Consider the following 27,246-nt stretch of genomic DNA (forward strand, 5'->3'; position numbering starts at 1 on the left):
GGGACACCGCAAAGAAAATGTACACGACACGCATGATGCACCGAAACCACAGATATGGACTGTGCAGTAAGAATGGTAAGCAAACAGCGGGTAACACATGAGAAACTTGGAGAGTTGCCAATACTTACGGTGAAGGTTTTGCATGGGTAAGGTAATACTTCGATTTATTATTAATTTTTAATACCGCACCATTCATTTATAACTACCATTTATTTAATCACGTTTGTGCTTTCATATTCCTCCTTCTGAGGCTAAATGAAATAGAATCTGTATGTGACGTTTCAGAAGAATTATAATTCCTTCACCTCAACAATAAAGGCTATTTTCACTATCTGCAAGAAAAATTCGTAATCTCTACATATAATAAAAGAAAGAGTCGGTGTGTCTTTCGTTCATGCTGCGCGTAAGCTAATAGACCCAGGGGTACGAAATTTGGTATATAGCTGCATCTAGGCAAGAGCCAGTGTACCTCGAAGCAATTTTTTCAAAATTCGAATCAGATTTTTTTAAATTTTATCTTTTCGATTTTAGCGCATCATTTTGAATAGTTTCATTCTTTTACAAATGTTACTTCGGCAACAGTTTTTTATTCATCTGTATACTGGACTGCCAAGGTTTCTAAAATATCCTAAGTATGTAAGAAGTATTTTACTGATCTTGCTGGACTGCTGACGGTTGAAAATCAGCACTGTTACCATTTGGAAAACTGAGGATGATAATTCTGTGCAGTTTTTTAATTTAATGTTTCTCTTGGATTCTGGACGTTTGTTGAGAGAAGGCAACGGGAAGTTGGTTAATTTATTTATTAGGACAATCAATATTTTGTATTAAGGGATATTGCCTATTTCATTGTAATTTTTTTATATGTAATACATTTTTTTTTAAATTTGTGTATGTGTGTGTTTTTTTCCCGATGAAGTTGTTCTGCAGACCAAAATTCTGAGTAGTTATTAAACTTAACGTTTGGTGTTCCCTTCTGGCACTTTTCCAGTACATTTAAAAGCCAGACGAAGGCTTACAGCATAGCTTCTAATTACTAATTGTGCTTTTGGAGTTTAACGGAACTGAGCTGAATGGGCTTTTGATAAAGTGCGAAGACTATATTAGGCTTGCATGAATAAAACTGCTAACACAAAGATATAAACAGAAGAATTATTATTCTTTAACATTAGTATTAGGACTAAAATACTTCTTTAGAAATAGTAGGTAAAAGAAACAATATATTAGTGATATTTGCAAGAATTTTTAACTTGTTCGAATCTTTTAAACGTTCCCTTAAAAATTTCAATAAAACTAATCTCAATAAAATATGTTTAATATTTAAAATGCGTTTCCAAAATCCGATTAAAAGAACTTATTTTTTTGGCTAGTTTTACTTATTACTCAAGTTTGAAAATAATTAGACATTCTATCACAAGTTTTCTCAACCTTTTCCTTATATCGACCCCTTTCAAAAGAATAATTTCCTTCTTAGATCCTGTTACATTTTTCTTTACAATAGCAGCATACAATATAATCATAATACAAATAATTGCAAATAAATAATTTTAAAATAATAATTGGGCTAAGAATATGAAGAAAAGTTTAAAAAACTGGTGTATTAGATTTACGTTTTATTATTGTTTTACATTATTATTATTATTTTTAATTTTACAAATATAAACGAATTTTTAGAAAGAAAATCGAAAATTCTAATTTCTCAAAAGCTCGATTTTAGTTAACGTGAGGGATATGCTGGACATACTGACGCGGTTTGTTTTAATATTTAACATAAAACTGCTTACATTAATTCTAATGATCTCGTTCAAAACTATTCAATACTTTTCTTGTTTTATTTATTGACTTGTCTAAAACATGTTTCCAGGAGATAAGGAGAAGAAGTTAGTAATGTTGATTTGGCAGCAACTTTTATTTTAGGATGATTCTGTCGGTTGTTTTTTTAAATTCCAAAACTTAGCGTATCTATGTGTTTTGAACAAGATTCATGCTTAAACATCCTCCTTCAATGCAATCAATACTTCTTAGATCATAATATCGAGATCAAATATACCACAGTTCAGCGTTTCCACAAGCCATGGTGGAACATTTAAATTTCAATATCTTGGAAATAAATATTAGAATCTTCTTTTAAATTTTGAAAGTGGCTTTTATATGTATATCTTCTTCTGAAGAAATACTGCGATCTTCGCATTTTTTTACTTTAGTTCCATGCGTTTCCGTTCTTTATATTGCAGTTATTATATAAAAGGTGATTATGTTTTTTAAAAAAATATTAATGATTTAAGAATTATGTTAAAGAGTTTTTGTGTAATTTCCCTTATACTCATTTTAAATGACTTTTTCTTACTACATAATATTACTTTTTAAAGAATTAATTGTTGATTTTATTTATAATTTTATTAACTGCCGGTGCATATTCAGCTATCAACAGCTTTTTTGAGCGTAGAGGATGTTTTAAGGAAACTTGGCTTGTAAATAATCCTAAGTTCATAAAAGCTAAGAATTATAATGGCGTGAAAATGAAATTCTTAGTGATTTTGATTTATTATTTGTTTATTATAGAGTTAAACTTCTACAATATTCCAGTGTGCATGGAGATAAAAGATAACTGTAACTTTTAAATGTAATAAAATTTTCTGGAAAGCGTAAATGCGAAATAAAATGATAGCTACACCTGAAGAGAAATTCGTGATGATCGCGTATGTATTTTTTATTATTATTAATATCTATACTATCAAAATTCCTGTCTGTCTGCTTATTTGCTTGTGGCATTATCTCCTCCCGAACAGCGGGAATTTGAGTTTCGAGAGAGGTACTCCCCGAATTCCAGAAATTCGTGGAAAATCATTTCGACCATTCTAATATTCATGCGCCTTTATTCAGCTGAGAGATTAATAAAAAACTCCGAAAAGACTCATTTTTGGTCTCATTTTTCCGCGTGGTAACCGTCTCGCACGCTGGAGATAAAATTCTGCTTTATTTCGAAAAGTGTTGCCACTGCTCGCCTTTAAATCATAGAGTTTGTTAATCAAATTTGTAAGTTTTCCAAAATATGCAATAAAAATTGCATTTTCAAACATAAAATATATTATTATTATGTAAGATCACTTTCTGACGTTGAAGAAAGCACGCGATTAATTGTCGAAATGTTTCGGTTAATGTCAGCATTTTAAATAAATAGCTGCTGTTGGCAACATTTTTGTTTCAGATTACGATAACTGACAGGGTATGTTATTGTCGTGTTAATTCTTTTATTGATACTGAGACAAAGTTGTTATATTACATTAAATTTAAATCATCACGTCATACGTATATGTACTAATCTAAAGTGTCCAAAGTTTTCCTTTCTTGGTTTTGCCAAAAAAAAGAATATTTACGAATTGGTTTGTTTCGTGGAAACAATGAGCTGACTTCAGTCATACTGAAATGTTTTTGTACACTTTCTTTTCAGGTGTACAAATTTTGCTTTAGTCTCAGTTATAAATTTTGTACACAGTACGTTAAATTAATAGCTCATTTTATTTTCCATTTTTCTGTGATTAGAACTTATAAATATTGCTTTGGCCGTAGCCTGCTTGTTTTTAAATTAAAATACATTAAGCGAGAAAATTTAGAAACTTAACTATTGCTCCTTCAGTTCTCAGCAAACTAATTACAAAACTTTATTCAACTCTTTCTCAAGATTTGATCATCGAAGTTTAGTATTAATTGCAATTCTGGAACAGAACCATTACATTTTACACAAAAATTAACTTAGTGTTCATAAATAAAGACTTAACTTTCATAAATAAGAACTTAACGTTTATAAATAAAGATTTAACACTAATAAGTTAGCAGAATATTTAATTGCGCTTGCTTTTCGTACTACCAAAAATAAAAATGATTGCGAGGGATAGCACTATTTTTATTCCAAGGAGTTATGGTGATTATTTTTATTAACGTTTAGAAATTAAAGTACATATATTTTTATTTTTTGTAAAAGAAATAAGTTTCTAATACTTAAAGAAAACCAGGTGACTGAAGTTGATATATACTCATACATTTCTACAACGGTAGCTTTATTATTTTCAAATTACCTTAGTTTTAATATAAAATAAAACTTTTACTGTAGATTTTTCTAGATTACTTTTCATCATCTTTTCTGAGAAAAATGTAATTTACCGAATTTTTATTTTCAAATACGTATAATACCATACTTATTTTATTTTAATGCTTGTTCCTTAAAACTTTTGTTTAAGAAACAAGAGAAACAAACAAAACGTTTAATTTAACAAATCAAAAAGAAAAAAAAAATATTCTGAATGGTTTCAGATTTTAACGGTCGCCCAAAAGGCTTTGTTAAGTTTCTTACGATCTCGCTGAGCTAGCAATCTACCAGTCTGCTGCTACACTTACACCTACTAACCCATTTTTGTGTCCTTTTAGCTTTATCATTAAGCATAATTTTATTTGCATCTACGCCACATACAATTCAACAGCAAAATTGCAAAAATTTTAAAAGCAGCGTAGCAGTATACGTTTAGAATTCCCGATGCAGCATAGTATTGGCATACGCTTCATTTTTTCCAGTCTTTTCTCAGTTCATCATATCAATGTTCAGTTTTCTGACTAAGAAGATTTTGCAGAACTTTTTTTTTTAATTGACGTTTTTTGCGTTTACTTTTTTTTAAATTTAATATCTTATTCTTGGCGCTTGCGTCATATAAAATTTAATTCAGCAGCATATCTTTAAAATTTGCAATAGACAGTCTCGCACGCTGGAGATAAAAATGCTTTTCTCCGTAACAGAGTTGCTACTGCTCGCTTTAAAATCCTTCAGTTTCTTAATAAGAAATTCGTTAAAGTTTTACAATTTGCAAAATGGATAATGAAACAAATTTGAAATTAAAAGTTCCGTCTTCTAGGTGCCCAAGTTCAGGTGGAGGAGTACGTTATTCAAAATTTGATGTCTTTAGTACAGTCGTTTTTTTCACAATGCGAGAAACATGCATACATTCACTCAGATTCTTCATTATATAATTTCTTTAAATATAATACAGGACGATAATATTTGGTCGCAAGATTTTGAAGAGTGATACAACCGATTTAAATATTTCGACGCAAAATGCCATTTCAAAGCTATTACCCCTTCGGGACTGATGTCCATTTTGGACTAAAGAAAAGGTAAAAATTTAGAAAGAAAACAAAAATCTTTGCATAACCTTTTAACCTATTTATACTCACTTACATTTAAAAGAGGTTAAATATAAGTGATCAGATCGAATTATACTTTAATTCGTGTTACTCATTGTTTTCAAATGAATTTTCATATAAAAAATTCGAAGAAAACAAAAATCTCTGCATAACCTTTTAACCTATTTATACTCATTTATATTTAAAAGAGGTTAAATATAAGTGATCAGATCGAATTATATTTTAGTTTGTGTTACTCATTGTTTTCACATGATTTTTTATATAAAAAATTCGGCGAAAATGCTTTTTAAATGGTACTGCTTGAAGTAAATATATTTCAAGGATGATTGATGGTGATGTTTATAATTGTTCTGTTACTGCTATATATAAGTTGTTGAATTAAAATAAGAATTAAAGTGGGTTATAAACACTTTACTTATTCTTTCAATATAATCTACGCTAATTTGCGATCTATAATTTAGGTTATTGTTACTTGCCTGTGAAACGTATAACTGTAAACTATAGAGATTTTATTGTATTCTTAAATCAATACTGACCAGATTTTATTAATGTAGTTGCTTAAATACCTCCTACCGTTTCGTTTAAACCTTAAGCGTTTCATTTAGTAGATATCAAAAGTTATTATAAGTGTTATTAAAATACTAGAGAACAAAAATATAAATACTTATTGACGAGAAATTAATTTTCAATATGTCTGAATTATTCCGTCTTTCTAGACTTTAAATATTACGTTCAGAAAATTATGCAATTTCTCCAAAATATATGAGTGGAAATATTAAATCTAATTTTCTAGTTTTTTTTTTTTTTTTTTTTTTTTTTTTTTTGTCTGTAAAACATAAAAGTGTTAACTATACAAGCTTTCCCCTATTTTTAAGTATGCTTTCAAGAATAATAATCAAGAATAATTTAATTAATTTAATATGCTTCAAGAATAATTTAAAACTGTGCTCAGCTGTTAAATATAAGATCATTGCATCTTTCTTCGTTACCTCTTAGTCGAAAAATGCTGCATTTTATAGAGCTTATGAGCAAATATAAATGAGTATTACAACATGAAAGAATAAATAGTTATTTGTTTAAATTAACTAGTGAGTGAATTTTAGAGCAAGTGAATTGTAAGATAAGATATCATCCTTCTGAAATGAAAGGCTAAATTATCTAAAGCTATTATCTGTTAATTAAATAAACACTGAAAAATTGAAGTATATTCGAGAAATGCAATATTAGTTTTAACATAAGACGAATAGAATTTTAGAGCTTTCAAAAATTTGCTAACAAAATAATTACAATTCATACAAGTTTAAATAAACTGCTGCTGAAAGCTTGCTGCTGAAATATTTGTTTTGAACGAAGCTGCTGAAATATTTGTTTCCTCTTTGGAAACATTAGAATGTTCATAAACTTAAAATAAAGCTTAAACTCTAATAATATGTCTGTTACCAAAATAATCTATGTATATTAAAATACAGGTTGAAGCATGATATATGCATTTCATATATTACTATTCGAGTTTCCATTACACGGATCGGTAATTTTAAAGATATTTATGTGTAAGATTAAATTTAGGTATCTTTTAAACACATCAGCCTTACGCAAAATTATTACATCTCATGGAAGCCTATTTCGAACTTCAAACATGCATTATTTAAATATAATCAAAATAATTCCTACATTTTGTTGGGAATCTTTTATTAGCTTATTAATGCGAAATAACTCAATTGAAAACACTTTGTAACGTCATCGATTCTTTGAAAAATTATTTAACTTTAAATGAAGCAATTCTAAATTTATGCTTTACAAAGCTGCAATATTCCGATCGCAAAGCGATTAATAGTAAACGAAGTTTTATCCTGATGAGGACTCATTCAAAAGAGCAGTTATAAAATTTCAAGTCTTCTGCCACGTATAAAACTTTAAGACTTGTTCATCTGTATGGCAATTTTGAGCATTATAACAATTTAACAAATTGCCAATTTTAATTTCAGTTGAATGAGGATATAATATTATCCATACCGCCGTGAAAAATTTATTAAAATATTACCAGAACATCAACTTCAAATTTTCATATTTTTCTTAAAAAAATACTAATTTTTGCTGGTTGTATCAATATATAAATTTTTCTGTATTAAAGCAAATTAAAAGAAAAAGAATTTACAGTAAAACTCTGGTGAAAGAAAGCATTTTTAATGCTTAGCATTCCTAATTTCTTCTCAAATACGTAACCAAAAGTAAATCTTTAATTTCACTTTTGATGCATTAAATATTTTAAAGAAATTTTGGCTATTTTGTAAATACTTTGTACTTCAATTTAAATCATTCTTCTACTTAGCTTTATGTTTACAGTATTGTTCTCAACTGTATGTATATTTTGGAATAATTTTTATAAGCACAGCTAGCTTTTTTTATCCAATAACAATCAATTGAAAATAAATGCTATACAAAATTTGATGAATCATTTATTTTCAACTTCTTAAAATCCATGTATATTTTTTTTTATTAAACTGTAAATTTATAATGCAATCTGTAAAAATTTCGTGATTAAATTTAATGGGTAAGGGATAGCAAAAAAGAAAAAAACAACAACGTAAAAAGTAAGAAAGTATTTAAGTTTCATGAAAATAGATCAGCAGCATCTGTCCAAGCCTGCGAAATCGTTGTTTCGATAACATTCCTAAAAATTCCGTTTAAATGCATGACACTTTAAAAGAAAACAAAATAATAATTTACTCATAATAATTTCTTTGCTTTTCTCTTTCTCTTTTGGCATAGTATACAATATCAGAAAATAAACCAAACGAATACATTTAGGTAAAAGCGTCAAAAATTACGAAATTCGTTGATTTGTTTCAGTGATGATGATATGGTTGTCTATTAAGATATGCACAATACACTCCTATTTTTAAAGTATTATAGAGCTTTAATAAACAATTTTACAAAAAAGTCATTTAAACTAGTTGTAACCGCTAGAGGAAATCAAACCTAATAGTCTAGTAATAATTCAATCAAGGTAACAAAATGCGCATTTCAATGTAATAATCGCCTTTTTAAACCAAAATTCCAATTTTGAAGCAAAACAAAAGAGGCTTCGAAAGATCTGTTGTTGTGGAAAATGATTACCTTTTGGTTGAATATTGAAACATTTGAGGGAAAACTGAATTATTTTTTTAATATCCACTTCCTGTTGCATAGAATTAATACTTTTCTACAAAATATCATTTTAAATTTTCACTCAAAAGAAGAAAAATATTGAAATACTTTTCTGTACTTACCTGTTGCTATGCAGAAATACTTAGGATAGAATCTTACCAATAAAGCTTAAACTGTCTTCGACTTACCTTGAACATTATGAGAAATCGAAGGAGTATGCTGACGTTGGAGGAGAATGGTCGAAGGTCGTTGATAGGCTGCGTCCTAGTAGCTGGAAGAGCGAGCGCTCTTTTATAAATAAGCTGGTCCCTTCTGGGTGCTGGGTACTGTTGAACAACAAATAAAAATTTTAACGTTTTTGGACTTCTTATCTCTCACTATCCTCGCGTTCTATTTTTATGATCTTGTTTTCCTTTTTCGAAAAATATAGCTTCGTTATTAGTTACTTCAATCTCAGAGCGTGGGAACATTTCGCACCGGGGGCTTTAGGGGGCTTGGGAACATTAAGTTCAATGCCGCATTTGCAATCAGCAACGGTTGGAAAGAAGATTGGGGGGAAGGCACTAAGATTCATTGAAATAGGTCGCACTATTATACTCTAATCAATCTGGTATTTGACCTGTGAGTGTTCTGCAGTGCTTTTTTATGTTTTGCGTACACAAAAAAAAACCGTCTGTCGGAAATATATCTGCTCTAAAAAACTGTACGTCAACAACTCATGCGATAATTAGGATCTTTTGGGGAAAGCGATTAGTTTTCAGCATAATCAGTTAAATATCTTATAATGTTTCATTAGATAACATCAGTAATATGGCTAAAAACGACAGAGGTAATTTCTATCAAATTCTTTCTTTTCGATAAAAATATATCAAACCGACCTGAATATTGCATCGGTTAACGAAGATTGTCAGTTAGTGTAAAACCAAGAGAGGGGTTTTCTGCCCCTGGATAAGGCTTGGTTGTATACTTGTGTCTCCCCCTTCCACGCCTGTGCAATAACGCTCTACCGCTGTGATGTCAATGAGTCCAGTTTCGAATACCGAAGAATGCATGAAGGTTCGCAAATATATAGTATCTGTACTGCATGGGGGCACTTCAAATATCGGAGAGACTGAGGTCCTCTCAAGTGGACTTCTGGTAGGGGAAGATAGATGGGAAACCCTCGGCCTGTTCATCGAGTTGTTTTCCATCAAAACTGTGCAGAGCTGCACAATTAGTGCAATGACACTGTACAACCAATGGTAAAATTTTGGTGTCACGCCCACTTCTGCCTGTACTCCCTGTGGTTTATATTGGCAATTTTATAGATGATAAGAAGGTTAAATGAAAGATAGATTCAGCTTATTCCTTTCTAATGTTTTCCAGCAAATATCCGATTGTTCGGAAAAACATTTGAAAACAGGAAAAGTAAAAGAAAAGCAAAAGCGCATAGAAAGCATAGTTGAATGTACCTCCGCAATGCAGACACTCCTAACAACTAATAAATACATGATTAACCATCAAGATTAGAGACAAAACATTGGTCTTTCACAGCGTTTGGAAAATGCGGGTGGAATAAATGAGAAACAAAATTTAGTTTTTAATTCCAAACGTGTCGCAAAGCAGATAACACCATATGATTGATAGAGTTCAGAGACTTCCTTTGAAAAACAATTTTCGAAATTACTTATACACAAATATACCAACAATACACTGATGGAAATATACCAGTAATACACTGATGGCAATATACCAATGATTCAGTGGAGATAAACAAAGGAAAGAAAACTTGTGTTTATAAGACTCATACACAGAAGCAAAATTAATTAACAAGAAATAGTCTCACACAGAAGAAAGGATAAATAGCTCCTGAAAACCGCTTTTCCTTTCAAAATCTTCTATTTTAAAGTATCTTTGAAGCGGGTGATAGTGCAACTCATAACTTTCTCAAGGAAATATTCATTGCCAAATTTCATAAATATCTTCCTAAAGGAACATCCATAAAATGCTCTAGTTTTGATAATTTGACGTTTCGTCGTATTGCTTTTATTGCTCAGGCAGGTGATATGTAATAAAATATAATAGTATTTTTTTTTCCCTTTTGTGTTTGACCCCTAGCGACAAATCAAGGATGCTTGCTGATCTTGAACCAAATTCTTTTATTTGTAGTTTTTAAACTTCTCAGCTGATGGTAGGTCAAGGTCCATAATGTTTATTTTTATCTTGTGCCGAGCAGTAAAGTCATTGAACATTGGTAGTTCGACCTGGGTTTAACGCTCAGCGGAAGAGCTGGCTGCAAGAAAGTGTTCATGTTCACTTCCATATGTAACGTAAATATTGTTGCGTGCGTACGGGTTCGTTATGAAATGAATGCACAAGTCCGATGAAAAATGAACAAAATTTATTATTATCACAACAAAAATGCTTAAATTTTCTCAGATATTCGTTCAGTATTAGAATATCTCACAGTAGTTATCTTTTACCTACTCAAACGTTCAAGAGAACTTAATTCAAAACAGCTAAAGAAAGCTAATCGGCGAACTCGCTTTCTTTAGTCAACAAGAGCAGTTTTCTAAACAAACTCTTAAAACAACAACAAACTAACTAAAATCACCCAATTGAGAGGTTTTCCTCCTTTTTATAAGATTTTAAATCGCGCGCGAAAATTTTCTGGAACTTTCTCGAAATTAAAAACAGATATTTATTTATATATCATATTAAATGTTAAATGCACGTGTTCTTGTATTTTTAATTTTCCGGCTTAGCTTTCCTTTGTCACGCGCTGCACTTCACGGGGAATAAACAATTTAATTTATAATTCAACTAACATGAGCTATTTAAATACCAAATCCGTAACACTATGAAAGTAGTAGCTGCAAAAAAGGCAGCTGAGAATGGTGGTTCGGTAAAATCATCGAAACTAGTCCTGTGAAAATTTGAAAATATAACGCTGATTTTTGTTGTTTGACTTCTGAATTAGTAAGCTTAGTATGTTTTGTGATGTCATTAACTAATAAAATTATTTAAAAAGTAACTGTGCCTTTGCGATTTTGAAGAAGTTCTAAATCTTGTCCTTTGGAGTAGGAGCTGTGATAGTTTTCAGGTACTTTAAAAAGCTGAGATTTCTGGTACCTGGTGCTGCTTTTCTCTCGCAACATCCCATCCTATTTGCGACAACAGTGTCTGGATATAAAGCGGACTCGTTTCTATAAGAGTGCACAAAGTTTTTAAAAGAGGAAGTCGAACCGACTATACGAACTTTAAAGAATCAGAAATTTGGTTTGTTTTATCCAGTGGTTCACTATATCCGATAAGACAAGAGAAGTAGATTATCTTATAAAAATATAACAAAGTGGGTTTTGGTTTTATCAAAATTTACTGATGAATTAACCTTTAACTTTTAATTCAGATACGTAGAGTTTCAAAGCGAAAATTCAGTAATTTTTTAAAGAATATATTTTGTTTTTCAAAAGATCTAAGGAATGCAAAACAACCGTTCAGATAACAGAATTTATATCCAAAGGGTGGATATGGATCGATGCCTTTCTTACCCTAAAAGAGGAATCAGTTCTATAACCTAAACATGTTAAGATTCACTACTTCCTCTTTCCTGAAAGCGAAATTCTCGAAATCGCGATTAGTATCAGCCTTAAACAGTCGAACAATGAAATTGAAGTCAAAGAATTAGAATGGAATTAACAAACTCAACTACGTTCTTGCCACACACTCATAGAGTGTTCCAAGATTTGCTTATTGTGTCTTCGTTCTCCTATACTGACTGTCAGAAATGTTTCACATAATATTTATTTAAAAGAAAGAAAAAATGCGATTGAATATAAAACAAAAGCAATCTAAAAACATTTATTTCCCTGTACGGACAGAATGGAGTATGGGTCCCAACACTCCAAATATGGATGATTTTAGGGGATTATTTTCGGTAAAATCTGTAGAAATTTTCAAAAAATACAAAAAGTTTCAACTGAAGATATAAATATAGTCCAAATATAATTTTTATGAATTTAGAAGTTCTATATAGTACATGTGATAATAAAATAACATTAAATTCATGTGAAATTGGACAGGACGAAAGGTTTTATTCATTACGTCATGGAGGTTCGTAATACAAGAGCCCAGACTAGTCAATAACTAATAGAAGAAATCAGTCTTTTAAGCAGAACTCTTTGATGAAGCTAAGAGATGCAGTCTCTAGCGACAACAATACTGAAACTTCACGATGCCTTGTGAAATTAAAATGTAAAATCCACATATGGGACAGTAGACACAGCAGTGTTTTTAAGCTGTAACTACCGGGTCATATATTGATCGTTTGGATACTAAAGAGTTTGTCATATTGCATTTCATCTTCCTTTGTGAAAATTTGAAGCGAGCTTAAAGACATTCACCTTCAAGATGGTTCATACATCCAACGTTTTTCTATCTAACATACATACTGTTACGGTTTTTGTAGTTATTTAGTTTAGTTATTTTTAGTAGAATTTGTAATTAAAATTGTTTTATATTCCGTGAAATACAGCACGAGACTTATTTGAAGAGAAAGTTACTCCGCAAAAATTAAATACAGGAGCAAGCGCGTCTAGCATTTTAATAATAGATATCTCGTAATTGTATTCTTTTAATATCCAGAAAAATCGAGAAAATGTGAGAATTTTTTGTGCATTTAAAAAGCATATAAAAAGCTGGAGGAAAACATCTCAGTTCAGTTGTTTACTTATTGCTGTTAATGATTGCAGCGAATTCGAGGTGGAATCGGATTAGCTTTCTCTGCTTTGAATTAAGTTCTGTTGGACGTTTTAGTAGTTTAAATTTGTTGAGATAAGAATCAATTTTATTTACTTTTCATCGGGCTTGTGCATTCAATTTATTACGAACCCGTAGCAACATTACTCAAGATTTAGCTATTATTCTGACGGTAGGTTTCTTAACACCTAAGTCGCTCTTTACATAATTTATTCTAAACAGGAATTTTTGTTAAATGTATAAAAAATATTCAAAAATTTCAGTATTGATTTTTGCTAAATGTTAATTCTTCTTGATAATAAGTTCTTATTTATTTTCTTTTTATTAACAATATTTAATTCTTTTTTATGCATTAAGGGACGAATCTAAAAATGTTACAAGAACAATCAGTAAACAGACAGCGCACATAACTTTTTAAATTTATTTGAAACCTCAACGTGTACTCATAGTGTGAAATTTTTGGTTTAAATAGAACTTTAATTTTAGTTACCCTGTATTCTCCTCCTTCCCAAATGAAATTTATGCAGATATGTACTATATAATTAATATTACGAAAACGCAGAGAAATCAAAATAAAAGTCTACTAAACATATAGAACGGGGGGGTATCCATAGCTTAATTCTTGTGACCTCTGTGTACATGCGCTAGCCTCTAGATGGATTTAATAATTTCAAAGGTGTATGTATACGTCTTAGGTTGTAAATGCGGCAAAGAACCCCAATGTACTTCTTAATCCTATCTCGTATCTATGTAAATTGTGCACTTAACGATTGATTGTGCCGCTTAGCGCTTAAAACTTCTGTAGAGTACGTGTGAACTAATAATACAACTACAGCGGATTAAACAGGATTTGTTGTTAGCTGAGGTTGGTCAGATCTTCCCATTTGAGCACTACCAAACGGTACCCATGTATCTCAAGAGCAAAATACGTAGTAATTACCAATCGTATTGCGTTACCTTGTAAACTCACGCTGTTGAGTCATTGGGTAATTTTGAAGCAAGAATATGTGGAAACTGTACAGTACTCTCGCCAGAACTCAAATCCTGGAGCTATCAAATACGCGTCAATTATGCTTCCAATTGCACCATGAAGGCATGCGGAAAGAAGGGAGAAAATACCTTATAATGTCTCCATTTACTTTGATATTCAGCAGTATTCTCAAATATGAATCAACACATTAAAATGTCGTTATGCACCTTAAATGATGCCGAGAATTTTGATTATTTGTCGACTCATGCTCCGACAATTTTGATTCATTGTCTTTCATCAGATACTAATTTTACAATTATGTGAGTAATGATATCTACTGTTGTATCTAGAAGCATTAATTAAAGTCTTGCAAACCCTACTAAACGAATAGCGAAAAAAAATCTGAAAGGTTTCAGATTTTTCATTACGTCCAAAGGGGCGTTTTTTTAACGTTTTGTTAATCAAAAATTCGTTAAAGTTTTACAAAATATGAAATCGATAATAAAGCAAATTCCAAATTTCAAATTTGGGCTTCGACATACCATATTCGCAGGAGGATTACTTCATTCAAAATTAAATTCGATGGCTCTATGTACCGTTGCTTTATCACAATGCGAGAAATATACATACATTTATGCAGATTTTTCATTATTTAATTTCTTCAAATAAAATGCAGGACTTGTGGCATTTGGTGGCAACAGTTTGAAAAGTGAAACGGACATTTATAGTAATTCAACGCAAAATCGCATACTTGATTTTGTAGCATATTCCAGTTTTGAGGAATAATGTTCTCTTTCACATTCTTTCAACTAAATAAAAATTCGATTTTATCAGTTACTAATAATGTCTGCACTTCAGAAAACTGAAATAATGTTTAACACTTCGCATTGCAAAACTTAAAGAACAGTTTTTAAAAATTACAGCCTGAAAGTTAACTTGAAGTTCTGTACAAAGTTTAGATTTTGAAAGCGTAAGAATTGTCATTATATAGCATAAACATTGAAAACAGAAAATCAGAAATTCTCTTCAAAATTCCCAGTGGTGAGCCTCATTATTACGAAAAAATATTCATGTGCTTTTAGATGACTTCATAAGAGGTATTATAACTGGAATGCTACAGGAAAAAAGAGATGGTTTCTATATTGCCTCTAGCATCCTACTGCAAGTGCGCGTGGTTTTACAATAGGACAAGGACAGCTGCTTGAGGAATTTTGCGGCGGTTTTTAAACGTTGCTCTGGTCGCTACAGTGTTAGTGACACTGGCTGCTATACCGTTGAGATTGCATTGGAATTCCAGAAAAGGCTTGAATGTTTTAGAATCGGTACATGGAGGCACAAGTTCTTTCTCTTTGGCGGTAAGAAAAGAGATGTGGAAGAAAAGCCACGTATCTGTTTCTTCGGATCCCTTCAAGAAAGTTGGGATGCAGTTATACTGTAATGTAATGCAATAATTTTGCTGCAACCCTCCTGGCCGATAATAATCGGCCTCATGCTTAACACAGCACACCCAATGCAGATTATAACAAAAATGCTGTTAAAAATGTCAAATAAAAATCCCAGTATTGTTCTATTGCAATTTTTAAATTTCATCAAATCTTTTGCCAATCTAAACTACTTCCTGTGGCAATAGAATTCCTTTATGTTACCATGTTTTTCCTAACATGTCCCAATAATACGCTGTCTTCGTCGAAATGGCTACACGCTGTCTTCGACGAAATAGCGAGGTAGGACTATGCCTGTAAAACAGTTGGTAAAGTTATGATAACCGTCCACTTCTTCTTGTCCTATACCAACAGTCTGGAACAAAAAAGGAGAAGTTTAGAATCTTGTATTCAATACAGATTGAAAGAGAAATTCATTGCAAACCAGATATGTAACAGCGGCGGGATTTCGATATCACAATGTATAATGATCAAATGGAAAAGCGGTCTGTTTGTCCCACCGCCAGTATGCTGCGATTCTTTAACACCTGCTCAGTGGCATAACCGCTTGAATTAGTGCAAACACAAGGACTGCAAAATAAGGCAATTTTGCAAGGTATTGCTTATAGATGAAATCAAATTCAACTTCAGCAAAAGTTCTTTGTGTCATCTAATTTTGGGAAATGTTAACACAGATATCACTTCGTAAACCTTCTTGAAAGAGATGAATATTTTATACAGTTTGGTTTCATTTCATTTCTCAATATCTGATTCAAAACGTTTTCTAACACTTTATAGTGTTTGGTATTCTTTGGTAGCATAAACTGCTATCCAAACTCCTAATAGACTTGGAGCGAAGTATCCTTTCCTCTGCAGACCAACTATAAAATCTTAAGAAGTTTTTAAACAAGCCTTTTTATAAAATTAGAACTGGAACGTAAATGCACATCTCGTGCTTAACAATTCAGCCAACCACTTGTTGCGATATAACTAAAAGTAACAGTCAGTTTCAAATTAGAATTAAGTCTAGTATCCAAAGGCTACACTATAGGTTTAACACAAATTTGACTCAAAACATCTCACCGGCGTTACAAATTAAAATGACGGCAATTGTAATGCAAAGCCAAAGAATACAATTTTATTTGATCTAGCAGAAGCCTAATAAGAAGACTTCGAGAGGCAGAAACACGCTCTATCTTACCATTCAAAAACCTCTCCTTAAATATTCCTAACATAACATAGTTTGCATTCTGGTAGGGAAACGGAAAGGAGAAGTCACAGTAAAAATCTAAATCATAGTAACTGATTAAATTAGCATAATGAAACCTTGCAACCTTTAAGTTCCACTTTCATTTTCAGCCATATACTTTGTTTTGAAAAAAAAAAAAAAAAAAAAAAAGCCGATTGTGTCTCGGACTCTCTTCGTGCTACTGCTGTGGTTAAATTTAGACTATTTGACTGGACATGAATGCCTTGGTGCTCATTTGTTTCGTTTTGATCTGACTGCCTCATCTTTATGTGCTTTGTGTGATTCTGGGAAAGTCATGGACGCTGCTCATCTGGACGTGTGCAACACAATGCATCCAAACACTTAAAGAGTTTGGACTAAAGAAATATTGGGGAGCTCGTTGCCTAATAACTTGACGGTCAATGGTCAGGCACTTGATAAATAAAATTAATAGTTTTGAAATCAGGGAATGAAAGAAGTAGATAAATTATATGAAATAGCCTTTGAGTAAATAGCTTTCTGAGCTGCTCTCTAAAAATAACTATCATAGAAAATAACAGAACCCGTAAGTAATTCCAAAAGATCCTAGAAATCAAAATAACAAGAGGACTAAACTAGACATTTAATAATATGACCTGACATTTTTGAAAACAAACTGAAACGCTGAAATCATTTAAGATTTACATTTTTAAAATATATAAAGTTTTAAACTTTTAACTGAGAAACAGTAGTTTCGCAGTTTTGAACCAAATCCAGACACAGCGCCAAAACGCAATTTAAACCCCCGAATCAAAAGATGTAAAATTTCATATATAATTGGTTTTTAACATCGCATAATAATTGTGATGTTACTCCTTAATCATATTTCACATTATTGGTTCAGCAATTAGTTTTGGTGGTCCTTTTTTTTTTTTTTTTTTTTTTTTTTTTATAAATTTTGCCGAATTGAATTTGTTTTTTAGTGTATGCCCATTTGGTGGCCACTCAGTTTCCGAAATCTGAAAAATAGTTTCTACTTGTTAAACCTTTAAGCTCATTATAACTTACACTTCATCTATTTTAACTTACATTTTGTCTTTTTGTGTGCATTTGAATCAATTGATCATTGTTAATTTAGTAATTAATTCCCAAATAATTAATTTAACTTTCATTTATATTGCAATCAAATTACTCCAACAATGTAAATGCTTTTTAATACCAAAAAAAATTATTTTTTGAAAAAATCTTTAAAAAAAAATCTTTTTCTTTTATAAATGCAGAATACCAAAAGACTGGGATTGAGAATTATTTTTACGTAGCGTACAGAAATGTTTTTTGGCCTGGTTTGCCTCTTTTAAGCAGTTACATATGAAAGTAAATACCATTGCTAAGAGAAAACTAAAGAGTTTTTTTTCGGTATAAAATAAATATACTTATCACAATGTAAAGTCCAATAGATATACTTCCATGTGAAATATTGGAATAGTAGTCACTGCACCAAGCAAAGAGTTAAAGTACCCTTTATTAAATCTTTAAAATTTGCAATGCGTCAACTCGACGCTAACAATCTTCGCCTCTGATTGGGTGGTAACTGAAAATCAAATAATGAAACTAAAATTTGAAGATATTGTTGCGTGCGTACGGGTTCGTTATGAAATGAATGCACAAGTCCGATGAAAAATGAACAAAAATTTATTATTATCAAAACAAAAATGCTTAAATTTTCTCAAATAATCGTGCAGTATCACAATATATCACAGTAGTTATCTTTTAACTACTCAAATGTCCAATAGAACGTAATTCAAAACAGCTAAAGAAAGCTAATCCTCGAATTCGCTACAATCAACAAGAGCAGTTTTCTAAACAACAACAAACTAAGTAACTACTACGAACTGAGATGTTTTCCTCCTTTTATAAGATTTTAAAATCACGCTCTAGAATTTTCTAGTACTTTCTCGAAATCAAAAAGAGATATTTATTTATTTAATGCACGCGCTCTTGTATTTTCAATTTTCCGGCTTAGCTTTCTTTTAATATTCGTCACGCGCTGCACTGCGCGAGAAATAAAATCATTTAATTTTAATTGAACTAACATTAGCTTTTTTAAATACCAAATTCGTAAAACTGCCCCCTTCCCAAGGACTGCATGCCCCGGGCAGTACAATTCCTGGACAAGAAGCCAAACTTACAACTAAAGGCATAGATGCAATAATAAACATTAAATTACAATAATAAACAACATGAACAATAAATGCAATAAATAAAAGAAATCAAATGCTATCAAATACTAAACACAAATCAAATCAAATACACATTTAAAAACAAAAAGAACCATGGTCTTATACTATTTACAATTATTTACATTACGTACTATGGCCATAGTAATGAGCTAACCTGTCGTAAGAGTTCGAAGACTCACGGATCCGAACCACGACGTTATTTCGCCTGTTTAGGTCCGTGTGCGGACCATCCCAACGTGATTGTAAATCAGGCCTGACTCCTTTTCGTCGAATCGGGTTCCACAACCACACCTTGTCTCCTTCCTTGGATCTATGTCCAGTAGCTCTCGTGTTGTACCTGGACTTCACTTTCTTTGTCGCCAAGTTCACTCGCTTTCGTGCGGAACGGTCATCACTTCAAAACGGGCATTGATATCTTGGATGTGTTTCTCAGGCGATGAAGGCGCATCCGTATGGCGATCAAACAGGCGGTCACAAGGCAGACGAAGGTCTCGACCGAAGAGCATCTGTGATGGAGAATAGCTGGTAGTCTTGCGTTTCTTTTCGACCCTAGCATGATTTCGGCAGTTTCTCGAGCTGATTCTTTCGGACAAAGCGTCGGCATTTCCAGGTGAGGATCCCTTCTTAGGATGGATAGTCATGTCTTCAGATCCTTAAAGCAGTTTGTTGTTTTTCAAGTCTAAGGAAAAATTGTATTTCCTTAAAAAGTCCAATCCGAGTATGCATGGATCTGTAATATCCGCCACATATGCCGTGTGATGGTAGGCGGCACTTCCAAACGTGATGTTCACGTTTAACTTCCCAGCTATCTCGATATTGTCACCAGACGCAGTCTGAAGGGTAACACAGGATGGCGTCCAAATAAGTTTATCTTTAAACTGTTGAGCTAAATCTCTCCGAATGATGGTAACATTAGCTCCTGTGTCAATGATCATATTGCAAGGAACTCCATCGATGTGCCCATTGAGGGACAGTCCGTTACTGTTGCCACTCACTATAGAAATCTTGAGCGCTTTAAAACAAGGTTTTCCATTATCTCGCAACCTCCGTTCCTCGATATGGCCATTCATTTGTTTCCTGCGTCTTTGCTGAGAAATGTTCTCAATGTTCGTACCCTGGGGTGTTCTGCAATTCTTTAGTACGTGGCCTTCAGCTTTACAGTTCCAGCACTTTGGTTTCTTGTCAATTCTTTTCCTTCCCATGACATTTAATTGTCTGTTTAAATCGTATGCCTTATTTTCCGTGCTCTGGGGTGTTCTGCAGTTCCTTCGTAGGTAGCCTTCAACACCGTTCCAGCACTTTAGGGTCGGTTTCTTTTCACCACTATTCCGTCTCAAGGCATTCAGTTGTCTAGTTAAATCGTCTAGACGAGCGGTGACTTGATTCCCTGGCTCCTGGACTTCAGCAGCTCTGACTGGGTGGCGGTCTCGACGAGTAGCTTACTGGGCTGCCTCGAATTTCATGGCGTACACTAAAGCGCTTTTCAAATCTTTAACATCCGCCATTCGCAGTGCTTTCTGTATTTCAGGGTCCCGGATGCCATCGATGAAATATTGCAGCGACAGAATTTCCCTCGTTTCTCTCGGGCACTCCATAAAGGCGAGGTGGGACAGCCTTTCAACATCCGTGGCGAGTTCCTGAAGTGATTCGGTGGGCTTCTGTTGACGGGATTTTAATTGAAGCCTGCTGTAGTCTTTTAATCATTTCTCGCCAAAGCGCAGCTCCAATGCGCCGGATAGAGCTTCGATGTCCGGGAAGCGTCTGCAGTATATTCGCTGCGTCTGCTCGCAGAGAAGCGGCGAGATGACAGGCCTTAGCTTGGGAATCCCATCCATTCGCATCCGCAACTATAGAAAATTGGGTCTTATACACTTGCCAGGATGTCTTCCCATCATATGGGGATAGCTTCAGAGGTGGACGAGCAGGCATCGGTAAGAATTTAAAATCATCACTCCTGCTCCCTGCCGACGCTACTAATTTCTTTAAAGTATCCATTTCTTTGGCAACTGCAGAAACTCTCTCATCAATTTGTTGTTCGATTTGTTGTTTAACGGAACAAACTCTGTGTTCTATTTGCTCTTTCACAGAAGAAACGTTTTCTTCAATTTGTCCAACTTTAATTTTGACCGCCTCTATTCTGCCTTCCATAGCCTCAAATTTATTTGCTCTTACGCAGGTAATTTCTCTTTTCATTTCGTTCTGACCTGCTTTCATGTCATTTTTAAGGGATTTCATCTCTTCCTTAACGAATTCCTGGCCCAATTTTATTTCTTTTTTAATTTCTTCTTTAAAAGTTGTTTGGCCAGCTTCCATCTTTTCTTGGAACGCAGCAAAAGCAGTAATGAGCTGTCTCAATTGTTCTTCCATTCCTCTTGTTATTGGCATTCAAATCCCACTCCTGACACCAAAAATTCTTGTGTGCGTACGGGTTCGTTATGAAATGAATGCACAAGTCCTATGAAAAATGAACAAAAATTTATTATTATCACAACAAAAATGCTTAAATGTTCTCAAATAATCGTGCAGTATCACAATATATCACAGTAGTTATCTTTTAACTACTCAAATGTCCAATAGAACGTAATTCAAAACAGGTAAAGAAAGCTAATCCTCGAATTCGCTACAATCAGCAAGAGCAGTTTTCTAAATAACAACAAACTAAGTAACTACTACGAATTGAGATGTTTGCCTCCTTTTATAAGATTTTAAAATCACGCTCTAGAATTTTCTAGTACTTTCTCGAAATCAAAAAAAGATATTTATTTATTTAATGCACGCGCTCTTGTACTTTCAATTTTCCGGCTTAGCTTTCTTTTAATATTCGTCACGCGCTGCACTGCACGAGAAATAAAATCATTTAATTTATAATTGAACTAACATTAGCTTTTTTTAAATACCAAATTCGTAACAAATGCTAGAACAAGACTTCAGGGTTCAGCGAGATCCCGTTACTTAAACCCCCTTCGAAACTAGTGACAGCAAGTAAACGCAATTAAGCCACATGAACCAGCAATAAGCAAACGCATCTATGGTAGAGGTGGCGGTTGTAGCATAAACTCTCTTTTTCTTTCCCACTGAAACTCGGCTTTTAAATACTTTCTTCAAAGTAGAAATTTGCATTCCTCCACGCGCGCTACAAAATTTAACTATTCTGGCATTGACAATTAGGGGATGAAGGTTTACAGGAAAGTTTAAACTTTAACTTGTTAGTTAAAATAAATATAAATCCCTGCAACAGTAAAAGCTAAATTTACTCAAAAAGAATTTTAAAATTCCGCAATTTAACCTATAATGAGATTAATTTACACAAACAGGCAGCATAACTCAGAAAGGCCTTCCCGAAAGAGTTCATATCTATAAAGCATATCTTCAAGTGTTTTGCGACAAATGATTAATTAAGCTACTAATATCTGAATTTAAGGAAAGGCTGTGTTTTACATTTTAAGTATAATAAAAAATGCTAGCTATATAGTGCAAATGAGTTGCGTTATTAAACATATAAGTGTTTCACTAAATGTTTATTTTTAGCAAAGTACTTCCTTATGATAATATTCACAACAAATGCTCATCATATGATAAAAAAATCGGTTGTTTATCAGTTGTGATTAACTGCGTCCAAAAAAGAAATGCCCAGATTTGTCGAGTTTAAAATCCATGCACTTTAATGCACGGATCAATTTAATTTGAAACAAACTACAAATTAGAACCAGTTTGAACTAGTTGGAACTAAATCCATCTGGATATAGGGTGAAAATACTTTTTGTAAATACCAAAGGCCAGAATTCCTAGAAAATTGTTTTCTTCAATGTGGATATGAAAGAGGGTCAGATAGAGCAAGTGAACTTTGGTATGTGTAAGAGGGTTTGGTCTTATTAAATAAAGGATGGCAAAGGTAAATAAAAGAATACATATTTGTCACCAAGCATGGTAACGTTTTCAGTGATCATTTGGATTAAAGTTTCACTGAATTTCTTGAAATTGGTTTTCAAACTAATATTTCCTTACTAAATAAGAATACTAAAGTTTTACATAATCTTGAATATTAATTCTTGTTAAAATTTAACTTTTGCTTGACGTTGATTTAAGGAAGATGAGCACATATTAAAGATACTAAGGTAGCATGAATCAGCGTAAGTTTCATAAATTTGCAGGACAAGTTTCGAAAGCTAAATATAACCTTCTTCTTCAGGTCCAGGAGGAGAAATGACGAAGGGAAAGAAAGCGTGTGCTCTGCTCACACATCACCTTCACGCCTGAAGCTGAAAGAAACTAGTCCTGTAACTGAAGTTCATTCTTGTAGCTGTAGTATTTTTAACATTTGTTCCTGGAAATGTTATTTTTAATTAACAAAGGTGCCCACATATTTGCCTTTTGAAACCGATTTCATATGTAAGCTGTACTTATGAAATCGGTTTCAAAATTCGGCAATTCCCAACGATAATTCCTTTTTACTTCCTTGTACGAAGCAAAAGAAATATTCCAATAGCAAAACATTTCAGGTACCATATTTCAACGGAAATGTCAATTCTGACCGTTCTCGAATCCATTTGGACCACATACAGAATGTACAGAATAAAGGACTGCAAGTAAATGACTCTTTTTTCCTAAACGGATTGTAAAAGGGATTTAAATGTGACTTTTTGTGACGTCTGTCTGTCGATCTGTACGTATGTACGTATAACTCGCGTAATTCAAAAACGATTAGCTGTAGAACGTTGAAATTTTTTAAATATGTATGTATATATATATATATGTAGATATATTGTTTCACCAGAATATAGTAAACTTAAATTAAATATTAATATTGCGCCATTGCTGCGAGGAACGAAATTTGAATTTAACAAATATTCTTTGTTCGTGTAAAACTAATATAAATTTAAAATTTAATTAAGATCTTTTAATTGCAAAAAAAAATTAATTTTTGCTGCTACGTAATTTACAATATTAATTAAATTCTAAGAGCATATGCAAATTAAGCGCACGTATCTAAACCCATGAAAAAAATATCTATTTTCAAAAAATTAATCTCAAAAAACATTTTAAAATTGTTCATGTATTTAAATTGATATCTGCATATTAAGACCAGATATCAGTTCCTTTTTAATCTTATAATTATTGTAGTTTTTAGAATTTTTATTTTTTATATTTTTTATTTATTTATTTATTTATTTATTTATTTATTTTTTACTTTTGAAACTCTAATAGTAAAGTCTTTAAAAATTTTTAGTGATATCTGAACTTTTCAGATTAGTTCAGGGTCAACTCCAAGTATAAGGGAAACCGTATACTCCTAGGAGGCCAATTAAGTCGATTTTGTGAAAGGCACGTAAATAAAAGTATATTTTGAGTTGAGAAATTGACATGGAGTGCCAACAACGAATCGCCTAGATCCCCAGATTGTGAAAAATCCTGGAGCCAGGCTTGCATTTCTTTGTTATTTAAAATAAAATGGATGTAATTATGTCGTCATAATCTGGTCTGTACGCTAGTAAACCATCGCTATGACTTAATTAATTATTAAAACATTATTACTAAGATAAAATTCTGAGAAATGAGTGTTACATCTATAAGCTTCACGAAATAAAAACTAAAATTTATTTCAAATATTGGGTATTCAGTTTCAGTTTTATTATATTTTACTAGATGGCAGCACCAGAATAGAAATGTACTTTACAGGCCAGTAGAAAGTTCTGTAGAACTGGGGTACGAAACGTAAAGAGACGGGAAAAAGAAATTAGTTAATGTAAAATAAAACAGTATGTTTTCTTCTTACATATAACAAAAGCGTGTTTATGTTACATCACATGAAACACCTTTTTCAAGACATTTTAGAATATGATCCCCAAAATGCTTTGATTAGCAGCTGTTCAAGAAATCCACAACACATTTCTTTCTTGCTTAAACTCCTATAATTATTTAACATCAGATGTTTAATGTTAAAAATGGCAACATTTTAAGCGTATGGTTCCAGAAACAATCAATTAGCTAAAAATTTTTGATGGCGTGTGAGGAACGCATAATCATTACTGAGAAGAAAACTAATTGAACTGACCCTTGAATTAGGCGTCGATTAAAGGGGTCAGCAAACTATGCACTTGCAAACTGAGGTATAATTTTTTCCTGTAAAAAACTTAAATATAAATAACACAGTATTAACCCATATCTTACATATTACATGCATTACTTGCTATGTTCATTTCATAAAATATGATAATTTTTTAGGATCACTAATAATGCTTTTTGATAATAAGCTAATTATGATTTTTAATAGAAAGGTAAATAAAATGGATATGACTCTGTCGTCCTAATCCGCTGTATAATAATGAATATATAACATATATATAATGAACTATAAAAATTGTCTTAAAATTTGTATAACGTGAATATTATACTCACATTCATAATGCAACCAAAAAAAAATTGTTGCTTTAAAGAAGTCAAGCAGTAGAAGTGGATATCAAGTAATTCATATTTTTTTAATTATTATTATAAGCTTTTACACGACTCAGTCATGGTATCTGTCGCTACGATCGAAAGTTTGCCACCAGTTTTTAAGCTATTTGCTAGCATGCTATAGAGTTCAAATTTTGCACACGCCTTGTTTTGTGGATAATCATTCAATGTGAAGAAGCAACGATTTCAAAATTCGATTCAGATATTTTGAATTTATTGGTGGCATGGTGAACATCGGAAAGAGAAAATAAAAGATATTTGAAAACAAGCTCATACGAAATTTTTAATGTCATTTCTGAATATTCTGGTTAATTTTCAAAAATTGGTGGGTTCCCCCCTCCTATTATTTGATGTCCACCATTTTGCTTTTAGTTTATGTAATTACTACAAAGCCTCGAGGGCTATCTGTCTAAGGAAAGGGATGCCTTTGCGGAGGACTTTCTAAGGGAAACTGGCTCGTATACACGTTATGTTTGCAGCCAGCCCGTTCGCGGTTCGAATCTCAGACCGAACTACCAGTGCTCAGCGATTTTACGGCTCGGCTGGTGGTTGGCCCCATTATTTTGAATTCCAGCATTTAAATATAATCTATTTTAAACATATGAAAATGTCGTGGATTATAAAACAAATTCTTCGCCCTCTTTTAAAACAAGAATCATAAAATGATATAAACTTGGCAAAGTTCTGCATGTTTATGCATCCCACCGAACTATAAACATAGGTAAAAGAAGTAATGCTTCGGTATAAAAATTCTATAGCACGTTTTCAGTGAACAAACGAGAACCAGGGTCCTCATAACACGTTTTTACCATTTTTACAGTGATGTCCGTATATGAAAGGCAATTTTTTCCTCCACTATTTTACTCTGCAATGAAACTTTGAAAATTTTTCATTTTCCCTAGTTAAGCAAAGAGCATTCAAGTAAATTTAAGAATTCTGTAGAATCATTAGTATTTTTGAAGTAAGAAACACGAAAAATATGTAAATCTCCTTCCGGGACTCGAACCCTGAACCTCTCGAATACGCGCCGAGTGTGTTACCGTTACACCACAAAGGCATGCAGAAAGGAGAAAATACTTCATAATTCAGGTAAACAGGTGGTTAAATTTTGGGTAAAACTGGGCAACTGAAAGTGGTAGTTTGTTTGAAGCTCACACGGACAGTGGGAGTTATTTGAAGTTACAGTTACTTGAAGCTCGTGAGTCTTTTACGAACAACTGGAAGTGTACTGTACTTGAGGCCTACAGCAGTTTGTAATGAAAAACTGTATTAAAATATAATAAAAAAGTTTCACTTTTAGCATTTAAGACTTTTATGTTAATGTGAACAATGGTTAAAATGGATAAACCGTAAGTTATGCTTTACTTGAAGCTTTAAACAAACTTCCTTAAAAAAAATATATTATATTATAACTTCTGCAATTTGGCATTTAAAATACATATTTATTGAGAACAACTAATTGCATTTATATTAATTAAATATACTTTTAGAATGATGCTAAATGCAACGAGAATAAGTTCAATTTGAAGATGAGCTCTCTTTATGAAGCAGTTTAATGTAAGAAGTCTCAGCATGCCAAACCATGTCACCTTGATAAACAAAAAATGCTTTCTTTTAACTCTTACGGATATTGTCGTTAAGTTCATTATTCAGAATCGCTGCTTTCTCGATAATTAATACATTTGAAAATTGTCTCCCTCAGTTATTGATAAATCTTTTAAATATTCTTCATCATACAATCAGAAAAAACATTGCGTTGTTGACAATAAACATAATAACCTTGTTGTTTTAGTCTTCGGAAAACACATGTGATCTTTAAGAAGCGAATAGAGACTTTTACTAATACAGTAAAGAATGATCCGAAAGTCGGACTTCTTG

At 32.3% G+C, this 27,246-nt stretch overlaps 1 long non-coding RNA gene across 1 annotated transcript in view; it reads right to left on the reverse strand.

Moving 5' to 3' along the window:
* LOC118196020 (uncharacterized) overlaps nt 1-8,682 on the reverse strand; it is a 48,410-nt gene extending 39,728 nt beyond the window's left edge. The window contains exon 1 of the long non-coding RNA XR_015042505.1: nt 8,529-8,682. This is a non-coding gene — a long non-coding RNA (uncharacterized LOC118196020). The remainder of the gene's footprint in view (nt 1-8,528) is intronic.
* Nucleotides 8,683-27,246: the final 18,564 nt, after the last annotated feature.

Source organism: Stegodyphus dumicola, chromosome 8 (genome assembly GCF_044657685.1).
Source record: "Stegodyphus dumicola isolate Sdum_Otavi_A_Nest chromosome 8, ASM4465768v1".
Taxonomy (NCBI): domain Eukaryota; kingdom Metazoa; phylum Arthropoda; class Arachnida; order Araneae; family Eresidae; genus Stegodyphus; species Stegodyphus dumicola.